General features: G+C 41.0%; 1 non-coding gene across 1 annotated transcript; it reads left to right on the forward strand.

The window, feature by feature from the left end:
• The first annotated feature begins 22248 nt into the window (after positions 1-22248).
• Positions 22249-22356, forward strand: LOC112799354 (small nucleolar RNA R71). The gene has a single exon (XR_003200929.1). It is a non-coding gene; the product is annotated as a small nucleolar RNA R71 (small nucleolar RNA).
• The last annotated feature ends 3073 nt before the right edge of the window (positions 22357-25429 follow it).

Genomic DNA, 25429 nt, shown 5'->3' on the forward strand with positions numbered 1-25429 from the left:
TCCAAATGGGGAGATGTTGGGCATTTAGGAGAGGCCATCAGGCGTGAAGTTGTGGTCACTAGCGTCCATGCTTGAAAGCTTGGGTGTCTGGTTTTGTTCCTTTGTGCCTGGTTTTGTTCTTTTGGATCCGATTGGGCTTCCTTTGAATCATGTTTGTGTTTTCTTGCTAAAAAGGCTTTAATTCTTTGTTATTTTGATTATTCATAAAATTGTCCAGATGCTTGATTATTCATAAAATTTTACTAGAGAACATAAAAAATTTGATTGAAATCTAAGAAAACAAATGAAAACCAACCCTAAAATGGCTTAAGATGGCGTCTCATCACTAAATCTTATCTGTTTCTTCCTTTCTTTTAATATAGTGGTAATGGTTGGCCGCAACACAATAATGGCTCGCTTGAAGCAATCTCTTGGTTTGGGCATCGTGTCGCCGGTGCCTCTTTCTATTATTGCTTATCCGAATCTGGAGCAGCCGAGACTCCGGGTTGAGGAGCTTGAGCCCAACCCATTTGGGGACGGCAAAACTCCTCGAGGTGCAGGGATCCCCACAGGGACCACCCCAAATGAAGATCCGACTATGGGATTTTTCCTTTGGGGATGGAGATGGAGGACAAAATTCTCTTGAGGTAGGCATAGAGACCCAAACAGGGATCACCGCCCTGTCCTCGATAATTTCCGAAATTCATAAACTTACTAATTTTTCCTTAATAATTTATTTCTCATACATATATATATATATATATATATATATATTTAGTCATTTCACATGCCATATATATAGAGAAAAGAGAGAAACCCTAAATTCCTAATCCTCATTTGTATAACCCTTCTTCATTTCAAAGATCTCTAGCACCGTCCATGCTCTATCCAACCTCTTTACAGCCAGCGCTCATCACTCCCCCTTGTCATTGAGCCGTCACCCTTGACAGCGCAGTTTTATCTATTCACGGTGTTCTATCTCTTCTTCAAGGGTGCATCTGTTCTCCTCCTGCAACTTTGCCTCCTGTCCATTCTTCTCCCTGCTACTGCGTCTCCCATCTCATCCACTACTCTGTGCTCTGCCTCACCGTTGTGTTTCCTCACCGCATCAATTTCAATAGAAGTCATCATCTATCATTTATCATTTTTTGTATAAAATCTTACTATTTTATGTAGGATAGATACTTGTAATTCTACTCCTATGGAAATTAATGATCAGTCGGAATATAAAAAAGATGGAGAATGGAGATAGGGAGAAATTTCCCCCCTCGGCGGGGAACAAGGACGGGGACGGGGAGTAAATCTAAGGGCGTGGACAGGGAGCAGGGAGTTATCCCTCGCCCCGCCCTACCCCGTTGCCATCCCTAAGCCCAGCGTTTAGGTGGTGGATGAAATTGACTCCTAGCTGATGCGTATTTTTCCATGGCAAATCATTAGTAATTAAATCCCAATCCATTGGTAATTCAATTTCTTCTTAGCCTAATTAATCGCTAATTCCTTGGTTAATTACTTAAGAAAAGAGTTAAGCACATTTACTGATTCATAAGCCACACAATTTATAAGAATCTCCCCTAGTTAATTCAATGTCACTTATTATAAACTCCGTAAAATTAGCAAATAATTAATTAATAAATTAACTTTTAATAAAGGAGATTAAAATGTGAATTTTATAGTAAAATAAGATAGAGATAATTAAAACAAGAAATTTGACACTAATTTCAAAGAATTTGGCCAAGATTGGGATAAACGGGCCGAACCGGTTGAACTAGGTCCAAAATGGGCCCAAGGCCCAACCCTTCAACCCAAATAAAATTAGAAAAGTTTCCTATTCTTCCCAATTCAGACAAGAACGTTGAAGCAAACATAGGGGAGGAAAAGAAGGATTCCGAACCCTTGCTCCAAATTCAAAGGACCACAACTTCTCACTCCAAGCTCTAATCGCCGCACCGTTTGTGGCCACGTGACTACTACGTCGAGCTCTACGAATCTATCAGAACAATTTCATGGGTAAGTCTCATCTCTCATTTCAGCCTCTCAATTCCCATGATTTTCAAGAATCATGTATGTGGGTGTTAAAAATTTTGTCTTTTTATTCTATAGGATCCAACTAGCTTGAGAAAAACATTCAATCTTGCCTCATTGTGCTTGGGTAAGGTGAGAATCCTAGAAATCTAGCTAATTCTTTGAGAAAAACATTCAATCTTGCCTGATTTTAGGTATATTTTCAAAGTAGGTCAGGTCAAATAGAGCCTTCTTTGAAAGCTGTCCAATCGGTCTAACCAATCCTCTAGTGGAAGAGTAATAATACGGTAAATAGGAGCAAGAAAGGGGCTGCCATTAGTTAGCTGCAAGGGATGAGAGATGCTATCAGAGTAGGAAAGTTAGCCAAGTGATCCTGCCTAGTTTATCTAAAGCACCCCTTTTCACCCCGCAGCATCTGGTTAGGACACAAAGCTTATTCTATTCTGAATTCCTACTCAATGTAGTGCACTCGCTCGCCTTCGGGTGAGAGAAGAGTTCTTGCTTCCTCCTTTGCTACTACCTTGCTAAGAAGTAAAGTTCTATGGTGACTGTCCTAGGTGGGGATTAGAGACTAACTTCCTTCTATTGCCCAGTGAAAGTCGTATTCAAGAGCATAAAGCTACTCACTGAATTTAGTCTAGTGGCTGAACCCTCCTTTCCCTCTCGCTATGTGAATATCCCTATTTAGCGGAGTTAAGCTTCGCTTCCTTAAAATAAAAAGGAAAAAGTCGATGTTAGGAATCGATTGAATCCCTGATTGCTTTTTGTTGCTTTGCTTTCTCTTCTAGGAAAGGTAAGAGTGACTCTTTAGTGATTGTTAGGTTTTTTTTTTAAGTGGGTTTAACATCAACTAAGGAAAGCTATTACTCTGTCTTTGCTTTCTTTAAGCGCGCTCCGAACCGAACGAGCTTCGCCGCGAAGTGAGATCTTAGAGCAAGGCTGGTGGGCGAGACTCCATCAAAATCTGCCACTCGTTGGGCGATGCCCTCTTTTCTATGAAGACCGACCCCACCACTGAATGATGAACTTTTCCAGTCTTCGCCAATGCAAAGGCGACCTGGAGAGAACACAGAGTAAAGCCCTTACCCGCCTGAATGGAATTCATATCTCCTTCATCTGGTCGAGAAGGGAGAAAGCCTGGGGAACTGGCTCACAGAAGAAGGGGACTCTTCTAAACCATTAAGGAGAAGTCCATTTTCGTCATGATCGATCCACGTCCTACCATAGTGCCCGGAGACCCTGGCTTGCTTAGCTTACAAAGCTAGCTTACTAACGCGAAGGCCTTTAGGGGCTTGCTTAGTACTTGTGCTAAGGAGAAAGTCTCAGCTTCACGCATGACTAACATACCAAAAGGCTTAAACTAGAAGAGAAGGTACGAAGTCACTCGGCGCATAGCTTTGATGTACCAGAATGGAGGTCGGAAAAAGGCATAAACTTTAACTAGCAGAAAGAGTACATTCGTGTACGTAGTCACTCATATAGCTATATGAGGAGTGACGATAGGATCTCCTGCCTGTCTGCAGGCCCGGATACAAGATCCAACATCACATACACTCTTTATTGACTAGAAAGGGGAAGCGCTATGAATCAGTACGTGAACGATGCCCCCGTAGCCTCCTCCTATGGGTCATTCCAGGTATTCTGGTTAAGTAAGTTAAGTCGAAAATGCGTTCTCGATGGAGCAACCTGATCATTTCATCGATTTCCCACTCCTAAGGGAGGCCGGCTAAACGAAAGAAAAAGAACCTCCTAACCTACAGAAGAGTCCACTCTATCAAAAAATATTCCATATATTACATTTTTTCTCACGTCTTCTATTAGAATCTTTGCGTTCAATCACAGATCCTGGCATAAGATCCCATTCCTGCGAAAAGGTGGGATGAGATCCCAGGTCCTAGGTGATGCAGGTGGAAATTGTCTCTCAACAAATTTCCTTCGGCAAGTGTACCGAATTTGTCGTCAAGTAAAAACTCACAATAGAGTGAGGTCGAATCCCACAGGGATTGATTGATCAAGCAACTTTAATTAGAAGAATGTTCTAGTTGAGTGAATTCAGAATTTGGGTTGAGATTTGCAGAAAATAAAATGGCGGGAATGTAAATAACAGAAAAAGTAAATGCTAGAATTAAAGGGCTGAAAGTAAATGACTGAAAGTAAATTACAGAATTGTAAATGGGAATGAGGTGTTTGCTCATGAAAGTAAACGCAAAAATTAAAGAGAATGGGTGAGATCAGAATTGGGGAGTTCATTGGGCGCAGGAGATGTTGCAATTCTCCGGATCAAGTTCATTTTCATCTCTTCCTCAATCAATGCACTCATTGATCTCCTTGGCAATCTTAATTGATTGAATTACAATTTCTTGCAATTCAATCTCTCAAATCTTGATCAATAGCCAATTCCTTGGTCAATTGCTCATGAGAAGAGATGAAGTGTGGTCACTGATTATACCACATGCATTTCTCAAATCAAGTATTGAGAGGATTATAGTCACATATCCATCCAAACCCAATTTGGTCTAGCATGAGAAAGCATTTCTAGCTTGATCTCTTCATTCCTCTTTCAAGGCTCAGAAGAGATCCAAGTTTGAATAGCTTCTTTTCCAAGATAACTACCCAATGGGATAAAGATCGAAAGCTTTCAAGTAAAATCAAGAGAAAAGATAGAAGAAGAATAATGAAAACTAGTATTGATCCATCAACTTACAACAGAGCTCCCTAACCCAATGAAAGGGGTTTAGTTGTTCATAGCTCTAGAAAATGAAAACAAAGATGGAGAATACATTATAGAACTAGAAGAGCAGAGTAAAATACAGAGAGTAGTGCTATTTTCCAACTTCCCGAACTCCCAAAATAATTCAAAGCTACTCCTATATATACTACTCTTCTCAGCTTCTAGTTGGCTCTTCAAGTCTTGGGCCTTTGGATCTTGAGTTTGAAGCAGTTCTCTTCTTTATTTGGGCTTGGTTTTACTTGCAGAGAGAAAGTGTGAGGTGGGCAGAGACTTTAGCTCAGGACGTTAGGGGTGTTATCGTTTAGTGAAAGTATGAGTTCGAGAACGTTAGTGACACTCAACATTGTCACTAACGTTCCAATGTACCCCTTCGCCTCACGTTAGAGCCCACGTTAACTAGGTTAACGTGGCTTCTAACGTGGCCTTGCCAACCTTCAAGAACGTTAGTGACACTTAACATTGTCACTAACATTCCAGTGTGCCCCTATGTCTCACGTTAGAGTCCCACGTTAACTAGGTTAACGTGGCTTTTAACGTGGCCATTCTTAGCCATCCCCAACGTTAGTGACAATGTTGAGTGTCACCAACGTTGGCTCATCTTTCACTCATCAACATTAGCTTCCAGGTTAACTAAGTTAACGTGAAAGTTAACGTGGCTCCTTGGGGGTTTTATGGGTGCTTCCAACGTTAGTGACAATGTTGGGTGTCACTAACGTTGTCGACCTCCCTTGCCTCTTACGTTAGCTCCCACGTTAACCAAGTTAACGTGGGAGTTAACGTGGTACATTGCACCTTAGGCCAACGTTAGTGATAATGTTGAGTGTCACTAACGTTGGCTTCCTTCCCCCTTTTAACGTTAGAGGCCACGTTAACTAAGTTAACGTGGACTCTAACGTAGCCACTTATGATCATTGGCCCACGTTAGTGATAATGTTAAGTGTCACTAACGTTAGCTCAAAGTCCCTTCTTCACGTTAGAGTTCACGTTAACTTAGTTAACGTGACTCTTAACGTGGGCAATGATGGCTTCGAGAGCATTATTGGCAATCACTTTTCTCATTAACTTTGCAAGTTACCTCCCATTCCACGTTAGTGGTAACGTTAATTAGATTAACGTGACTACTAAGTGGTTCTTCCTTGCTTCCTTTGGTCCTGAAATCAAGTAATAGAGTGCATCAAAGTTCTAGTCCAAGTCATGGGTAATGCAACATACAATTTGTTATTAAACTCATGCAAAATCCTCATGAAATCATGTAAAATTCACAATGTATGCTTGAATCAAGGTGTAAGTGAATATCTACCCAAAACTAGCTTATTTCCTAAGGAAATGCATGAAACTATCTTAAAAACAGTAAAGAAAAGGTCAGTGAAACTGGCCAAGATGCCCTGGCATCACAACACCAAACTTAAAGCTTGCTTGTCCCTAAGCAAGTACTGGAACAAGAGAATGATGAATGTAATGCCAAGAGAAATGAGTCATTCTTGTGGAAGTCATGTCACTGATTTTATGGTGGTTTCATGCATAGCAACTTAGGTTCATTCCATTACTGGCTTTCAGACCTTTATCATGTCCTAAAACACTGATTTTGCTTACATCCCATGAGACTTTTATTGATCCTTTTATTGTCATTCCAGGGCTTATTTGTGTTCTTCAAGCTAAGAGCTCTGTAAGGGGGCAACTCTTTAAGATAAGCTTTCAACCAACACTCCCGAACCAGTTGGTTCAAGGTGCTAGGTGTTGAGACACCCCTAAGGACTTACTCCTTTAAGTCTCTCCCCCATACATACACACCACAGGCATCTGGTTCATTTATTTTCCTTCTTGAGACCTTGGTGTCTAGCACCTCTTTGGGTTACTAAATGCTCTGTAGTGAGGGTTACTCTTGATAGTGGACTTTCAGCTGATAATTCCGAGTTAGTTAACCCAAGTTACCAAGTGATAAGGCACCCCTAAGAGCTTATTCATCCAAGTAAATCCCTCACACAGGAACACCACAGACACAGGCCTCAAGATTAAAACCATTGGTGCCTAGCCTTATTGCTTACTCTTTTTCTTTTGTTTTTCACTTTAAGTGTTCTTTCCCTTTCTCTTATTAGGATCATGTTATTTACTTAGTCTTGATGTGTGGAAAACGATCAAACACAAAACTCACCGGCAAGTTTACCGAGTCGCATCAAGTAATAAAACTCACGGGAGTGAGGTCGATTCCACAGGGATTGAAGGATTGAGCAATTTTAGTTTAGTGGTTGATTTAGTCAAGCGAATCAAGTATTGGTTGAGTGATTGTGTAGCCAACAGTAAGTAAATAGCAGGAAATGTAAAGGGAGAGGGGTGAATTGCAGAAATTAAAAAGAGCGGAAAGTAAAGATGCTGAATCTTAAAGAACAAGAAATTAAATGACTGAAACTTAAAGGGCAAGAAATGTAAATTGCAGTGGCTTAAAATGCAAGAAATGTAAATTGCTTGAATGGAAATAGGGATTTGAGGATTGGGAATTCAGAATTTCAGCAAAGGAAATTAAATTGCAACAATTAATAAGGCAGAAGTTGAATTAGAAATAACTAGAAACTAAACAGAAATGGAAATTAACTTGCAGCAGAGGTTCACAGAAGAACCAACAAGGAAATGGGATCTCAGGACTCAAGAGACTAGATAGCAAAGTCTAGATCTCAATTGCCTTCCCAGATCCAAGTTCACAAAGCAATTAACAAGAAATTGAAGAAGAAGCAGTAAAGGAAATGAAATTAAACTCAATTATGCAGAAGAAGATTTAAAGAGATTTTGAATGGAGATTGAGACAGAATTTCCTCAATTCTTCACACCCAAAACTCAAACAAGAAAAATAAAAGTGCTCAAGCAAGAACGAGGAAGAAGAGAGATCAATTCTCCTCCCCAATTCTCTGAAATCTCAAAAATTCCAAAAATAAAGATTCAAAGCTCAAAAGAAAGATCAAAGTTCAAAAGTAAAGTAAAAGTTCCTAATTACATCAAACTAGCTCCTATTTATACACTTTCTATTCTTGGATCTTAGGATTTGGATGGGCTTTTGATTTGGTGAAGAAATGAATTTTATTGGATTTTTAATCCAATTTTAGCCCATGAAGGATTGCTTCCAGGAGGCTGCCCTGCCCTTGTGGAGGGCAGGGCAGGAATTGATGCGTGCGGCCTTGGTGCGAGTGTGGTGTGCGAGCTTGGTGCGCAGGATGCTGCCCTGCCCTCGAGGAGGGCAGGGCAGAAATTTTTGGTGCGCCAGTTTGGTGCCTGTGCGTACTGCTGGTGCTGCCGAACCGTCCCTTGGTGCGCCAGAATGGTGCGCTGGCCGTGCCACAACAAAATGTTGCCATGCCCTTGCGGAGGGCAGGGCAATGTTTCCAAGTTGAAGCCCCGTGTTCGATCCTTGTGTGACGCGCACGCTACTTCTTTTCTTTGATATTCTTGGCACCAAAGTGAGACTTAGTTTCTTGTTTCCTCATGGTTCCGTGTTTGACTCTTGTGGCAAGCAATGGTGAACTTTTTCTTTGAATTTTTCCCTTTGGAGAGCCCGATACTGCCCTTGAGGAGGGCAGGGCAAGGTTTTTCTTTTCTTTGATCCAAGGCACAATTTTGTGCTCTGCCCTTGTTGTGGGCAGGGCAGCGTTGCCTCTCTTGGCTTGCTTGCTCATGTTGCCCTCCTAGAGGGCAGTGTGCCCTTGTGGAGGGCAATGCTTGCTCCCTCTTTTATGGGCCACGCCTTTTTCTCCTTGGGCCACGCTTTCTTAAGCCACGCTTTCTCTTTTCTTCTTTTCTTCTCCTACAATCAACCAAAACAATTACTCAAAGTATCACTAAATTCACAAGGCTTATAAATCAATTAAAATTCAATTAAAATTAGCTTAAACCTCATGAGTTAGCATCAATTTAATGGTAGTTGCTTGATTTAAAGAAGTTATGCATTTTCATTCCAAATCTCTTACTTAGGATGCAAGAAAGTGCATAAAGACTAATAAAACAAGTGAAATTAGCTTGAAAAATGGGTATATGATGACTTGTCATCAAGTCTCATGGGTATATTCAAAGTATAGTATTCAGGCCAGATAGTTGTCATCCCCACCTTATGGTTGAACCAACTTAGCTAACTTATGACTACACCACAAACTTAGAAACTTACTCCATATCATGAACTCCACTCTGGTCTTTTGAAGAAAAATCATTCTCTTTTTCATTTGATTTAAAAGACAAGCATACAATAAGTAAAGATATGATGCAGTAACATAAAGACTAGCAAGCATAGACCTTTTCAACAGAAAACTTAAATTGCATAATTGAAAGTTGTTCAAACTAGTATGGAAGCATGTTCTATTTCATACAAGATCTTCCTTATTTCAAAATGGAAAAAGAGAGACCAAAAAAGGAGCTCCACCACCTTTTACTCATGTGGTTGCCCATGCTCTCCTTCTTGCTTGTCCTCTTGGTGTTTTTCTTGAGTGCTTGTGCTCCCACTTCCTTTGCATTTCCCAAGCAGTTTCTTCCAGAAGCCAGCATCTTTCATCTTCTTCTTTAGTGTGTCCTTCTGCTGTTTCACCTTCCTTTCTTCTTGTTCAACGAACTCTTTTTGGACCTCATCATATGTGGGAATGGCATAATGTAGATGATGTATATTGCTGGACATGTAGTTCAACCTGGCTTGAGTGTTTACGTTGAACTCCTCCCTATGTAACTGCCTTCCTTCATTCAACACATTGAACTCATTGAATGATTTCATTTGAGCTAGTTGCCACTGGTTGAGTTTTTGAAGGCATTTTTCTTGACGCTCTTGCCTCTCAGTAACTTGGTGGATGGCTTGAGTGAGTTGGGAGTATTGCTCCTGTTGCTGCTCCATGTGTTGTTTCTGCCACTCTTCTTGTTGTCTCATCCAGTTGGACTGAATGTGAAGTATTTGCTCTTGTCCCACCATTTGTGGTGTCTGAACCTTCTTTGTTTAGTTGTCCAATCTATCACTTTTAATGCTCCTTTTCTTTTCCCTATAAAGACAAAATAAGAAAGGTGAGAATAATATCAATACCAAAGACAATTGAAACTTTACGGCAAAGAAAAGAAAAGATTAGATTGTTCATTTATGAACTCCAACTAACTAACTAACTGTGTGTCCTTATATGCACATTGGTGGCACCTTGGGGTGACACCAAACTTAGTTTGGAGCACTGTGATGAAAAGTTTTGTTCAAAGCTCCCAAGACTAGCATGCATCTTGGTTTGCTTTGAACACCAAACTTGTTCCTCACTATATATTGCACAATAAGGTTTTCACCAAGTGTTTGTCAAGTTTGAGTTGGAATTCATAAATGTTGACTTATTCACTATCTTCTAAAAGCATATAAAACATGGGTTGCCTCCCATGAAGCGCTTCTTTAGCGTCACTAGCTTGACGTTTCTCCCTCATCAGGGTGGTTGGTAATGCTTGAAGTCCTCCCCTCTCGCTGTGGACTTGTATCCATTGGTTGTATCAATGATCTCTACATGTTCCAGGGAGAGAACTCTGTTGATTGTGAAGACTTTCGATAACTGAGATGGTACAGTGGGGAGATTAGGGGGGATATCCGGAAAGTAAACTGAGATCACTCTATCTCCTGGATAGAAGTCTTCCATAGGGATCTTCTTGTTCTTCCACCTCCTTGGTACCTTCTTCTTTTTTTCTTTTGATGTTGCCTTGCTCTTGGTGACCTATTTTTCTAAAGGAGTTGTTTTGTTGCTTCCTTCACATATCTCTGGTGGTTTAGGTTCCTCCAATTTTTCCTTGAGTTGTGACAACTGCCTATTTCCTTGTTCCTCATGCATGGGTTTCCCTAGATGGGTTGGGTGTGCTTCAATGCTTGCTTCCTTCTTTAACATCTCATTGTGATCTTTGCTTGGTTCTTTGTGCTCTTGGTCTGCTTCTTGTGAGAGTTTGAAGACATTAAAGCTGAGTCATTCATTATGGATCCTCAATATTAGCTCCCCTTGCTCCACATCTATGAGTGCTCTGGCTGTAGCTAGGAATGGTCTTCACAATATGATTGGGTGAGTGTGACTCTCTTCCATGTCCAGAATGACAAAGTCTGTTGGGAGAAAGTATTTCCAAACTCTTAGCAACACATTTTCCACCACTCCTATTGCTTGCTTTTGAGTCTTGTCAGCCAGTCTGATGACCACATCTGTGGGTATTATCTCATTGATCTGTAGCCTCTTTACCAAGGATAATGGCAGTAAGTTGATGCTTGCCCCCAAGTCACAGAGTGCTCTATCGAACATTGTTTCTCCTATGGCACAGGGGATGTGAAAACTCCCTGGGTCTTTTCTTTTTGCAGGCAACTCAGGTTGAATAAGGGCACTACATTCCTTGTTCAACACTATAGTCTGGCCTCCTTTGATTGAGCTTTCCTTGGGAAGAAGTTCCTTCATATACTTGATGAATGCAGGCATTTGTTGGATGGCCTTGATGAATGGTATGTTCACATGTAGAGATGCAAACAAATCTAGGAACCTTGAGTACATTCTCTTCCCCACAGCACCATTGAGCAGTTGGGGAAATGGTGCATAGAGCTTAAGCAACTCTTGTTGTGAGATTTCTAGTTCTTGGTGATCTCTATCCTCCTCCTCTGTTGAGTTGTCTTCAGGCTGTTTGGAGAGTTTGCTTTGCTTGTCTTCAGCCTCTTGACCACTTGTAGTGACCATTTTGCAATCATCGCATCTTACTTTCTTTGCTTCACCTCTTGGGTTTTTCTCCGTGTCACTTGGGAAGCCATCAGTAGGTTTGAGAATCTTCTCAGCTAAGCATCCCACTTGGAATTCCAGCTTCTTGATGGTCTCTCCCTGGTTCTTAATATTGGCTCGCACCTCCTCTTTGAACACCTTATTTTCTTGAATCTCTTGGCATATTCCTTCAAGTAAGGTTTCAATCTTAGAGAGCTTGTCATCAAATGATGGTGGATTGGGAGTAGAGGTGTTGTTTTGGTTTTGATATGGGTGTGGAGAAGTGTTGTTGTGGGGGTGTTGATATGTCCTCTGTGTGAATTGTTGATGAGCTGCATTGTGTTGGAGTTGTAACGTCTCTGGTCTTGGCTTTGATCTTGCTGATTCCACCACCCAAGGTTTGGGTGGTTCCTCCATCCAGGGTTGTATGTCTTGAAGTATGGATCATGGTTCTGTCTAGGTGAATTCCCAATGTAGTTGGCTTGCTCAAGGTTACCCTCTGCTTCTTCTTCAACTCCTTCTTGGGTTGTTGAGGAGGTGGTGATTGCTGCCATTTGGTTCCTCTCCATCTTCTTGGTGAGGTCAGCTAGCTGCTTGGTAATGAGCTTGTTCTGAGCCAGCAGAGCATCTACATTGTTTAGCTCTATCACTCCTCTAGTGTTCCCTCTTTCGGAAGCATAGAAGTAGTCATTCTCAGCTACAGTCTCAATTACATCTATGGCTTCTTCAATGGTCTTCTTCTTGTTCAATGATCCTCCAGAGGAATGGTCTACTGCCTTCTTTGATTTATATGACAAGCCTTCATAGAAGATGTGCAACTGCACCCATTCATTGAACATATTTGGTGGACACCTCCTTGTTAGGTCTTTGAACCTTTCCCATGCTTCATAAAGTGTCTCCCCATTTTGCTGTCTGAACGTCTGCACTTCAGTTATCAGCCTATTGATCCTTTGAGGGGGGTAAAACCTTGCCAAAAACTTATTCACTACCTCCTCCCAATTTGTCAGGCTTTCTTTTGGGAAGGATTCAAGCCATTTGGATGCCTTGTCCCTGAGTGAAAAAGGGAACAAGAGCAGCCTATAGACATCTGGGTGGACTCCATTGGACTTCATTGTGTTACAAATCCTCAAGAAGGTGGTCAAGTGTTGATTCGGGTCTTCTTGAGCACCTCCTCCAAATGAGCAATTATTCTGCACAAGAGTGATGAACTGAGGTTTTAGCTCGAAATTGTTGGCATGTATGGTGGGCTTCTGAATGCTACTTCCACAGTTGCCTGGGTTTGGATTGATGTAAGAGCCTAACACTCTTCTATCCTCCCCAGCATGATTTGCTCTACCTCCTCCCCCATGGTTATTAGCCTCTTCTTCATGTTGGTTTTCCATGTTGCCTTCCATGTTTAGTTCAAAGTGTTCCTCCTCCTCTTCAGCACCAATTGCACGTTTTTCTCTTGCTTCCCTCCTTAATCTAAGGAGGGTCCTCTCTGGTTCAGAATCGAAGGAAGTTGAAGCCCCGCTTCTTCTCCCTGTCATACAACCAACAAGTACAAGCAAGTAACAATATGTGCAGATAGTATTGCTGTCAGAATTACTGTTAGTTGTGAGTGATGCAATATATCAAACAGTTAGTAGGTTAGCAAACTAAATGGTAAATAACAAAGAACACGAAAGAGTAGAGGGGGAAGGGGAGAGGTTAACTAAGACAGAAAGTAAATTACTCAAACAGAAAATTAAATCAACAAAACAAAAATGCTCAATCTAGTGATCTCCTAATTTAATCATTGTTGATGCACACTCAATCCCCGGCAACGGCGCCATAAACTTGATGCAGGTGGAAACTGTCTCTCAACAAATTTCCTTCGGCAAGTGTACCAAATTTGTCGTCAAGTAAAAACTCACAATAGAGTGAGGTCGAATCCCACAGGGATTGATTGATCAAGAAACTTTAATTAGAAGAATGTTCTAGTTGAGCGAATTCAGAATTTGGGTTGAGATTTGCAGAAAATAAAATGGCGGGAATGTAAATAACAGAAAAAGTAAATGCTAGAATTAAAGGGCTGAAAGTAAATGACTGAAAGTAAATTGCAGAATTGTAAATGGGAATGGGGTGTTTGCTCATGAAAGTAAACACAGAAATTAAAGAGAATGGGTGAGATCAGAATTGGGTAGTTCATTGGGCGCAGGAGATGTTGCAATTCTCCGGATCAAGTTCATTTTCATCTCTTCCTCAATCAATGCACTCATTGATCTCCTTGGCAATCTTAATTGATTGAATTACAATTTCTTGCAATTCAATCTCTCAAATCTTGATCAATAGCCAATTCCTTGGTCAATTGCTCATGAGAAGAGATGAAGTGTGGTCACTGATTATACCACATGCATTTCCCAAATCAAGTATTGAGAGGATTATAGTCACATATCCATCCAAACCCAATTTGGTCCAGCATGAGAAAGCATTTCTAGCTTGATCTCTTCATTCCTCTTTCAAGGCTCAGAAGAGATCCAAGTTTGAATAGCTTCTTTTCCAAGATAACTACCCAATGGGATAAAGATTGAAAGCTTTCAAGTAAAATCAAGAGAAAAGATAGAAGAAGAATAATGAAAACTAGTATTGATCCATCAACTTACAACAGAGCTCCCTAACCCAATGAAAGGGGTTTAGTTGTTCATAGCTCTAGAAAATAAAAACAAAGATGGAGAATACATTATGGAACTAGAAGAGCAGAATTTTCCAACTTCCCGAACTCCCTAAATAATTCAAAGCTACTCCTATATATACTACTCTTCTCAGCTTCTAGTTGGCTCTTCAAGTCTTGGGCCTTTGGATCTTGAGTTTGAAGCAGTTCTCTTCTTCATTTGGGCTTGGTTTTACTTGCAGAGAGAAAGTGTGAGGTGGGTAGCGACTTTAGCTCAGGACGTTAGGGGTGTTATCGTTTAGTGAAAGTATGAGTTCGAGAACGTTAGTGACACTCAACATTGTCACTAACGTTCCAATGTACCCCTATGTCTCACGTTAGAGTCCCACGTTAACTAGGTTAACGTGGCTTTTAACGTGGCCATTCTTAGCCATCCTCAACGTTAGTGACAGTGTTGAGTGTCACCAATGTTTGCTCATCTTTCACTCATTAACGTTAGCTTCCACGTTAACTAAGTTAACGTGAAAGTTAACGTGGCTCCTTGGGGGTTTTGTGGGTGCTTCCAACGTTAGTGACAATGTTGGGTGTCACTAACGTTGTCGACCTCCCTTGCCTCTTACGTTAGCTCCCACGTTAACCTTAACGTGGTACATTGCACCTTAGGCCAACGTTAGTGACAATGTTGAGTGTCACTAACGTTGGCTTCCTTCCCCCTTTTAACGTTAGAGGCAACGTTAACTAAGTTAACGTGGACTCTAACGTAGCCACTTATGATCATTGGCCCACGTTAGTGATAATGTTAAGTGTCACTAACGTTGGCTCAAAGTCCATTCTTCACGTTAGAGTTCACGTTAACTTAGTTAACGTGACTCTTAACGTGGGCAATGATGGCTTTGAGAGCGTTATTGGCAATCACTTTTCTCATTAACTTTGCAAGTTACCTCCCATTCCACGTTAGTGGTAACGTTAATTAGATTAACGTGACTGCTAAGTGGTTCTTCCTTGCTTCCTTTGGTCCTGAAATCAAGCAATAGAGTGCATCAAAGTTCTAGTCCAAGTCATGGGTGATGCAACATACAATTTGTTATTAAACTCATGCAAAATCCTCATGAAATCATGTAAAATTCACAATGTATGCTTGAATCAAGGTGTAAGTGAATATCTACCCAAAACTAGCTTATTTCCTAAGGAAATGCATGAAACTACCTTAAAAACAGTAAAGAAAAGGTCAGTGAAACTGGCCAAGATACCCTGGCATCACTAGGCCAAAAGACTTTACCAGCTAGACTAGTGGAGCTGCACTCATAATGCCTGAACCCCCTTTAGGTGAAAATGAAAAGGCCCCGCCCATCAACTTCTGTAATGGAAGCTTCGGCCACTTCCTGGTTAATAGCCTACGGCTAGCTTGTCCCTCTCTTTTTAAGAAGTGTTTTGACACCCCTATCTTTCTTGCTTTTCCGATAGCCTTTAGTATAGGAGCATCTCTAGTGGTCCTGCCTAACTCTTCGTTATCTGTCTGAATGCCTATAACTATTTTCCTTTGTTCCACGAATAAGTTAAGGGACTTGGAGTACCCGCCGGAATGAGCTTCCCTCCTTTCTTCTTTCTTTATACTTAAGTATGCCCTGAAGACAGAATGAACAGATCGAAGACCTATTTTGATCTCAAAATTCACCTATCCTTGCCTTATTCAACTCAGAACTCAAAACAGGTCTTTGGCTTCTTACGCTCTCCTTCAACTAAGAGTGATAGGAAGTGATGCCTAGCTCGACCGAAAGCTAAGGGTAAGAGTAGTGTCGTAGAAGCGAGAGGAAAGTTGTCTCTTGACTCTAGGGAGAGGATAGAGAGTTCCATGCCGTAATATTGTAAGGAAGGAAGAAGGTGATTGGTGTCTTCCTCAATCCACTTCTCTCCCAACCAGGGTGGGTAGCTACGTACCTTCCTGCTTTGATGATTCCAGGAGTGTTAAGTGGTGCGCGAAATTGTGAACAATACTTTTCACAACTCTCATAATCCCCGGTCATGAACCCCAAAAAAACTTGGTGTTCAATACCATGGCATTACACAACTTCGCACAACTAACCAGCAAGTGCACTGGGTCGTCCAAGTAATAAACCTTACGCGAGTAAGGGTCGATCCCACGGAGATTGTTAGTATGAAGCAAGCTATGGTCATCTTGTAAATCTTAGTCAGGCAAACTCAATTGATATGATGATGAACGAAAATAACAATAAGATAAAGATAGAGGTACTTATGTAATTCATTGGTAGGAACTTCAGATAAGCGCATGAAGATGCCTTCCCTTCCGTCTCTCTGCTTTCCTACAGTCTTCATCCAATCCTTCTTACTCCTTTCCATGGCAAGCTTATGTAGGGTTTCACCGTTGTCAATGGCTACCTCCCATCCTCTCAGTGAAAACGATTGCATATGCTCTGTCACAGCACGCGAAATTCAGCTGTCGGTTCTCGGTCAGGCCGGAATAGAATCCATCGATTCTTTTGCGTCTGTCACTAACGCCCCGCCTGCTAGGAGTTTAAAGCACGTCACAGTCATTCAGTCATTGAATCCTACTCAGAATACCACAGACAAGGTTAGACCTTCCGGATTCTCTTGAATGCCGCCATCAGTTCCAGCCTATACCACAAAGATTCCGATTAAAGAATCCAAGAGATATTCACCCAATCGAAGGTAGAACAGAGGTGGTTGTCAGTCACATGTTCATAGGTGAGAATGATGATGAGTGTCACGGATCATCACATTCATCAAGTTGAAGAACAAGTGATATCTTAGAACAAGAACAAGCGGAATTGAATGGAAGAACAATAGTAATTGCATTAATACTCGAGGTACAGCAGAGCTCCACACCTTAATCTATGGTGTGTAGAAACTCCACCATTGAAAATACATAAGAACAGAGTGATCATTGGTTTCGGCCCCAGAGAGGGAACCAGAAGAACCAAGATGAAAATACAATAGTAAAAGGTCCTACTTATAGAAAACTAGTAGCCTAAGGTTTACAAAAATGAGTAAATGACATAAAAATCCACTTCCGGGCCCACTTGGTGTGTGCTTGGGCTGAGCAATGAACCATTTTCGTGTAGAGACTCTTCTTGGAGTTAAACGCCAGCTTTAGTGCCAGTTTGGGCGTTTAACTCCCATTTGGGTGCCAGTTCCAGCGTTTAACGCTGGGATTTCTAAGGGTGACTTTGAACGCCGGTTTGGGCCATCAAATCTTGGGCAAAGTATGGACTATCATATATTGCTGGAAAGCCCAGGATGTCTACTTTCCAACGCCGTTGAGAGCGCGCCAATTGGGCTTCTGTATCTCCAGAAAATCCATTTCGAGTGCAGGGAGGTCAGAATCCAACAGCATCTGCAGTCCTTTTTAGTCTCTGAATCAGATTTTTGCTCAGGTCCCTCAATTTCAGCCAGAAAATACCTGAAATCACAGAAAAACACACAAACTCATAGTAAAGTCCAGAAAAGTGAATTTTAACTAAAAACTAATAAGAATATACTAAAAACTAACTATATCATACCAAAAACATACTAAAAACAATGCCAAAAAGCGTACAAATTATCCGCTCATCACAACACCAAACTTAAATTGTTGCTTGTCCTCAAGCAACTGAAAATCAAATAAGATAAAAAGAAGAGAATATGCAATGAATTCCAAAAACATCTATGAAGATCAGTATTAATTAGATGAGCGGGGCTTTTAGCTTTTTGCCTCTGAATAATTTTGGCATCTCACTCTATCCTTTGAAATTCAGACTGATTGGCTTCTTTAGGAACTCAGAATCCAGATAGTGTTATTGATTCTCCTAGTTAAGTATGATGATTCTTGAACATAGCTACTTATTGAGTCTTGGCCGTGGCCCAAAGCACTCTGTCTTCCAGTATTACCACCGGATACATATATGCCACAGACACATAATTGGGTGAACCTTTTCAGATTGTGACTCAGCTTTGCTAAAGTCCCCAACTAGAGGTGTCCAAGGTTCTTAAGCACACTCTTATTGCCTTGGATCACAACTTTATTTCTTTCTTTTTCTTTCTTTTCTCTTTCTTTTTCGATTTTTTTTTGAATAGTAATGCTTCTTCTTGCTTCAAGAATCATTGTAATGATTTTTCAGATCCTCAGTAACATGTCTCCTTTTTCATCATTCTTTCAAGAGCCAACATTCATGAACCACAAATTCAAGATACATATGCACTGTTTAAGCATACATTCAAAAAACAAAAATATTGCCACCACATCAAAATAATTAAACTGTTATAAAATTCAAAATTCATGCAATTCTTTTCATTTCAATTAAAGCACATTTTTATTCAAGAAAGGTGATGGATTCATAGGACATTCATAACTTTAAGGCATAGACACTAAGACACTAATGATCACAAGACACAGACATAGATAAACATAAGCACTAAAATTCGAAAAACAGAAGAATAAAGAACAAGGAAATCAAGGAACGGGTCCACCTTAGTGATGGCGGCTCTTCCTTCCTCTTGAGGATCCTATGGAGTGCTTGAGCTCCTCAATGTCTCTTCCTTGTCTTTGTTGCTCCTCTCTCATGATTCTTTGGTCTTCTCTAATTTCATGGAGGATGATGGAGTGTTCTTGGTGCTCCACCCTTAGTTGTCCCATGTTGGAACTCAATTCTCCTAGGGAGGTGTTTAATTGCTCCCAATAGTTTTATGGAGGAACGTGCATCCCTTGAGGAATCTCAGGGATCTCGTGATGAGTGGGGTCTCTTGTGTGCTCCATCCTTTTCTTAGTGATGGGCTTGTCCTCATCAATAGGGGTGTCTCCCTCTATGTCAACTCCAACTGAATAACAGAGGTGACAAATGAGATGAGGAAAGGCTAACGTTGCCAAGGTAGAGGACTTGTCTGCCACCTTATAAAGTTCTTGGGATATAACCTCATGAACTTCTATTTCTTCTCCAATCATGATGCTATGAATCATGATAGCCCGGTCTATAGTAACTTCGGACCGGTTGCTAGTGGGAATGATTGAGCGTTGGATAAACTCCAACCATCCTCTAGCCACGGGTTTGAGGTCATGCCTTCTCAATTGAACCGGCTTCCCTCTTGAATCTCTCTTCCATTGGGCGCCCTCTTCACATATGATTGTGAGGACTTGGTCCAACCTTTGATCAAAGTTGACCCTTCTAGTGTAAGAATGTTCATCTCCTTGCATCATGGGCAAGTTGAACGCCACCCTCACACTTTCCGGACTAAAATCCAAGTATTTCCCCCGAACCATAGTAAGATAATTCTTTGGATCCGGGTTCACACTTTGATCATGGTTCTTGGTGATCCATGCATTGGCATAGAATCTTGAACCATCAAGATTCCGACTTGTTGAATGGGGTTGGTAAGAACTTCCCAACCTCTTCTTCGGATCTCATGTTGGATCTCCGGATATTCACCCTTTTTGAGTGAAAAAGGGACCTCGGGGATCGCCTTCTTCAAGGCCACAACTTCATAGAAGTGGTCTTGATGCACCCTTGAGATGAATCTCTCCATCTCCCATGACTCGGAGGTGGAAGCTTTTGCCTTCCCTTTCCTCTTTCTAGAGGTTTCTCCGGCCTTGGATGCCATAAATGGTTATGGAAAAACAAAAAGCAATGCTTTTACCACACCAAACTTAAAAGGTTTGCTCGTCCTCGAGCAAAAGAAGAAAGAAGAGAGTAGAGGAAGAAGAAATGAGGAGAAAGGGAATGGCTTTGTATTCGGCCAAAGGGGAGAGAAATGGTGTGTATGTTGTGTGAAAATGAAGGGGTGAAGGAGGGTTTATATAGGAGAGGGGGATGGGAGGGTTCGGCCATTTGAGGGTGGGTTTGGGTGGGAAAGTGGTTTGAATTTGAATGGTAAGGTAGGTGGGGTTTTATGAAGGATGGATGTGAGTGGTGAAGAGAAAGATGGGATTTGATAGGTGAAGGGTTTTTGGGGAGGAGGTGTTGAGGTGATTGGTGAATGGGTGAAGAAGAGAGAGAGAGTGGTAGGGTAGGTGGGGATCCTGTGGGGTCCACAGATCCCGAGGTGTCAAGGAAAAGTCATCCCTGCACCAAATGGCAAGCAAAATCTCGTTTTGTGCCAATTCTGGCGTTAAACGCCGGGCTGGTGCCCATTTCTGGCGTTTAACGCCAGCTTCTTGCCCATTTCTAGCGTTTAACGCCAGTCTGGTGCCCCTTTCTGGCGTTAAACGCCCAGAATGGTGCCAGACTGGGCGTTAAACGCCCAACAGCTAACCTCACTGGCGTTTAAACGCCAGTGGGTGCGTCCTCCAGGGTGTGCTGTTTTTCTTCCTATTTTTCATTCTGTTTTTGCTTTTTTCATTGATTTTGTGACTTCTCATGATCATCAACCTACAAAAAAGAGATAATAACAAAATAAAATAGATAAAATATAACATTGGGTTGCCTCCCAACAAGCGCTTCTTTAATGTCATTAGCTTGACAGAGGGCTCTCATGGAGCCTCAGAAATGCTCAGAGCTATGTTGGAACCTCCCAACACCAAACTTAGAGTTTGAATGTGGGGGTTCAACACCAAACTTAGAGTTTGGTTGTGGCCTCCCAACACCAAACTTAGAGTTTGACTGTGGGGGCTCTGTTTTGCTCTGTTTTGAGGGAAGCTCTTCATGCTTCCTCTCCATGGTGATAGAGGGATATCCTTGAGCCTTAAACATAAGGGATTCTTCATTCACTTGAATGATCAACTCTCCTCTATCAACATCAATCACAGCCTTTGCAGTGGCTAGGAAGGGTCTGCCAAGGATGATGGATTCATCCATGCACTTCCCAGTCTCTAGGACTATGAAATCAGTAGGGATGTAATGGTCTTCAACTTTAACCAGAACATCCTCTACAAGTCCATGGGCTTGCTTTCTTGAGTTGTCTGCCATCTCTAGTGAGATTTTTGCAGCTTGCACCTCAGAGATCCCTAACTTCTCCATTACAGGGAGAGGCATGAGGTTTACACTTGACCCTAAGTCACACAAGGCCTTCTTGAAGGTCATGGTGCCTATGGTACAAGGTATTGAAAACTTCCCAGGATCCTGTCTCTTTTGAGGCAGTTTCTGCCTAGACAAGTCATCCAGTTCTTTGGTGAGCAAAGGGGGTTCATCCTCCCAAGTCTCATTTCCAAATAACTTGTCATTTAGCTTCATGATTGCTCCAAGGTATTTAGCAACTTGCTCCTCAATGACATACTCATCCTCTTCAGAGGAAGAATACTCATCAGAGCTCATGAACGGCAGAAGTAAGTCCAATGGAATCTCTATGATCTCAGTTTGAGCCTCAGATTCCCATGGTTCCTCATTTGGGAACTCATTGGAGGCCAGTGGACGCCCAGTGAGGCCTTCCTCAGTGGCGTTCACTGCCTCTTCCTGCTCCCAAAATTCGGCCATGTTGATGGCCTTGCACTCTCCTTTTGGATTTTCTTCTGTATTGCTTGGAAGAGTACTAGGAGGGAGTTCAGTAATTTTCTTGCTCAGCTGACCCACTTGTCCCTCCAAATTTCTAATGGAGGACCTTGTTTCAGTCATGAAACTTTGAGTGGTTTTGATCAGATCAGAGACCATGGTTGCTAAGTCAGAGTTATTCTGCTTAGAACTCTCTGTCTGTTGCTGAGAAGATGATGGAAAAGGCTTGCTATTGCTAAACCTGTTTCTTCCACCATTATTGTTATTGAAACCTTGTTGAGGTCTCTGTTGATCCTTCCATGAAAGATTTGAATGATTCCTCCATGAAGGATTGTAGGTGTTTCCATAGGGTTCTCCCATGTAATTCACCTCTTCTATTGAAGGGTTCTCAGGATCATAAGCTTCTTCCTCAGATGAAGCCTCCTTAGTACTGCTTGGTGCATTTTGCATTCCAGACAGACTTTGAGAAATCATATTGACTTGTTGAGTCAATATTTTGTTCTGAGCCAATATGGCATTCAGAGTGTCAATCTCAAGAACTCCTTTCTTCTGACTAATCCCATTGTTCACAGGATTTCTCTCAGAAGTGTACATGAATTGGTTATTTGCAACCATTTCAATCAGTTCTTGAGCTTCAGTAGGCGTCTTCTTCAGATGAAGAGATCCTCCAGCAGAGCTATCCAAGGACATCTTGGACAGTTCAGAGAGACCATCATAGAAAATTCCTATGATGCTCCATTCAGAAAGCATATCAGAAGGACACTTTCTGATTAATTGTTTGTATCTTTCCCAAGCTTCATAGAGGGATTCTCCTTCCTTCTGTCTGAAGGTTTGGACTTCCACTCTAAGCTTACTCAATTTTTGAGGTGGAAAGAACTTTGCCAAGAAGGCATTGACTAGCTTTTCCCAAGAGTCCAGGCTTTCTTTAGGTTGAGAGTCCAACCATGTTCTAGCTCTGTCTCTTACAGCAAAAGGGAATAGCATAAGTCTGTAGACCTCAGGGTCAACCCCATTAGTCTTGACAGTGTCACAGATTTGCAAGAATTCAGCTAAAAACTGATGAGGATCTTCCAATGGAAGTCCATGGAACTTGCAATTCTGTTGCATTAGAGAAACTAATTGAGGCTTAAGCTTAAAGTTGTTTGCTCCAATGGCAGGGATATAGATGCTTCTCCCATAGAAGTCGGGAGTAGGTGCAGTAAAGTCACCCAGCACCTTCCTTGCATTGTTGGCATTGTTGTTTTCGGCTGCCATATGTTCTTTTTCTTTGAAGAATTCGGTCAGGTCCTCTAAAGAGATTTGTGCTTTGGCTTCTCTTAGCTTTCTCTTCAAGGTCCTTTCAGGTTCAGGATCAGCCTCAACAAGAATGCCTTTGTCTTTGCTCCTGCTCATAAGAAAGAGAAGAGAACAAGAAAATATGGAATCCTCTATGTCTCAGTATAGAGATTCCTTGAAATGTCAGAGGAAAAGAAGAGTAGAAGACAGAAGTAGAAAATTCGAACTTATCAAAGGAGATGGAGTTCGAATTTTGCATTAAGGAATAGTGTTAGTTCATAAATAGAAGGATGTGAGAAGAAGGGAAGTGATTTTCGAAAATTGAGTGAAAATTTTGAAAACATTTTTGAAAAACATTACTTAATTTTTGAAAATGAAAGTGGGAAAGAAGTGAAGTGTTTTTTTTTTGAAAAAGATTTTGAAATTAGAAATCAAAGAGATTTGATTGAAAATTATTTTGAAAAAGATGTGGTTAAGAAAATATGATTGGTTTTAAAAAGATGTGATTGAGAAGATATGATTTGAAAAACATTTTAAAAAGATTTGATTTTGAAAATTAAAAACTTGGCTAACAAGAAAAGATATGATTCAAACATTAAACCTTTCTCAACAGAAAAGGCAACATACTTGAAATGTTGAATCAAATCATTAATTGGTAGCAAGTATCTTTGAAAAAAGAAAGAAATTAAATTTGAAAGAGATTTGATTGAAAAGATATGATTTGAAAAAGATTTGATTTTGAAAAACTTTGAAAACCTGAAAAAAAATTGCATTGAAAACAGAATCTTCCCCCTTGTGCCATCCTGGCGTTAAACGCCCAGAATGGTGCACATTCTGGCGTTTAACGCCCAAAACTATACCTTTTTGGGCGTTAAACGCCCAACCAGGTACCCTGGCTGGCGTTTAAACGCCAGTCTGTCCTTCTTCACTGGGCGTTTTGAACGCCCAGCTTTTTCTGTATAATTCCTCTGCTGTATGTTCTGAATCTTCAATTCTCTGTATAATTGACTTGAGAAGACACAAATTAAAATATTTTTGGATTTTTAATAATAAGGAAAAGTCAAAATGCAACAAGAATCAAATAACAATGCATGCAAGACACCAAACTTAGTAGTTTGTATACTACTGACACTAATGAGAATGCATATGAGACACACAAATACTCAAGTCAAGAGAATTCAAAGATTAGAGTAAGAAATCATCAAGAACTACTTGAAAATCCTTAAGACACATGAATGAATGCATGCAATTGACACCAAACTTAAGATGAGACACTAGACTCAAACAAGAAATTTTTGGATTTTATGATTTTTTTGATTTTTTTTTGTGTTTTTCGAAAATTAAGTGGAAAAAGGTATCAAAGTTCTTAATGAGAATTCCAGGAATCATGCAATGTTAGTCTAAAGCTTCAGTCTAAAGGAATTAGACATGGTTAGCCAAGCTTCAGCAGAACACTGCATTCAAGAGCTAAATTGATGAAGATCAATCAGCTTTGGTGATGATAAGAACATCACCTTGAAACACTAGAATTCATTCTTAAGAACTCTGAAGAGAAAAAAAAATACCTAATCTAAGCAACAAGATGAACCGTCAGTTGTCCAAACTGAACAATCCCCGGCAACGGCGCCAAAAACTTGGTGCGCAAAATTGTGAACAATACTTTTCACAACTCTCATAATCCCCGGTCATGAACCCCAAAAAAACTTGGTGTTCAATACCATGGCATTACACAACTTCGCACAACTAACCAGCAAGTGCACTGGGTCGTCCAAGTAATAAACCTTACGCGAGTAAGGGTCGATCCCACGGAGATTGTTAGTATGAAGCAAGCTATGGTTATCTTGTAAATCTTAGTTAGGTAAACTCAATTGATATGATGATGAACGAAAATAACAATAAGATAAAGATAGAGGTACTTATGTAATTCATTGGTAGGAACTTCAGATAAGCGCATGAAGATGCCTTCCCTTCCGTCTCTCTGCTTTCCTACAGTCTTCATCCAATCCTTCTTACTCCTTTCCATGGCAAGCTTATGTAGGGTTTCACCGTTGTCAATGGCTACCTCCCATCCTCTCAGTGAAAACGATTGCATATGCTCTGTCACAGCACGCGGAATTCAGCTGTCGGTTCTCGGTCAGGCCGGAATAGAATCCATCGATTCTTTTGCGTCTGTCACTAACGCCCCGCCTGCTAGGAGTTTGAAGCACGTCACAGTCATTCAGTCATTGAATCCTACTCAGAATACCACAGACAAGGTTAGACCTTCCGGATTCTCTTGAATGCCGCCATCAGTTCCAGCCTATACCACAAAGATTCCGATTAAAGAATCCAAGAGATATTCACCCAATCGAAGGTAGAACAGAGGTGGTTGTCAGTCACATGTTCATAGGTGAGAATGATGATGAGTGTCACGGATCATCACATTCATCAAGTTGAAGAACAAGTGATATCTTAGAACAAGAACAAGCGGAATTGAATGGAAGAACAATAGTAATTGCATTAATACTCGAGGTACAGCAGAGCTCCACACCTTAATCTATGGTGTGTAGAAACTCCACCGTTGAAAATACATAAGAACAAGAGTGATCATTGGTTTCGGCCCCAGAGAGGTAACCAGAAGAACCAAGATGAAAATACAATAGTAAAAGGT

This window comes from Arachis hypogaea, chromosome 4, assembly GCF_003086295.3.
Source record: "Arachis hypogaea cultivar Tifrunner chromosome 4, arahy.Tifrunner.gnm2.J5K5, whole genome shotgun sequence".
Classification (NCBI taxonomy): domain Eukaryota; kingdom Viridiplantae; phylum Streptophyta; class Magnoliopsida; order Fabales; family Fabaceae; genus Arachis; species Arachis hypogaea.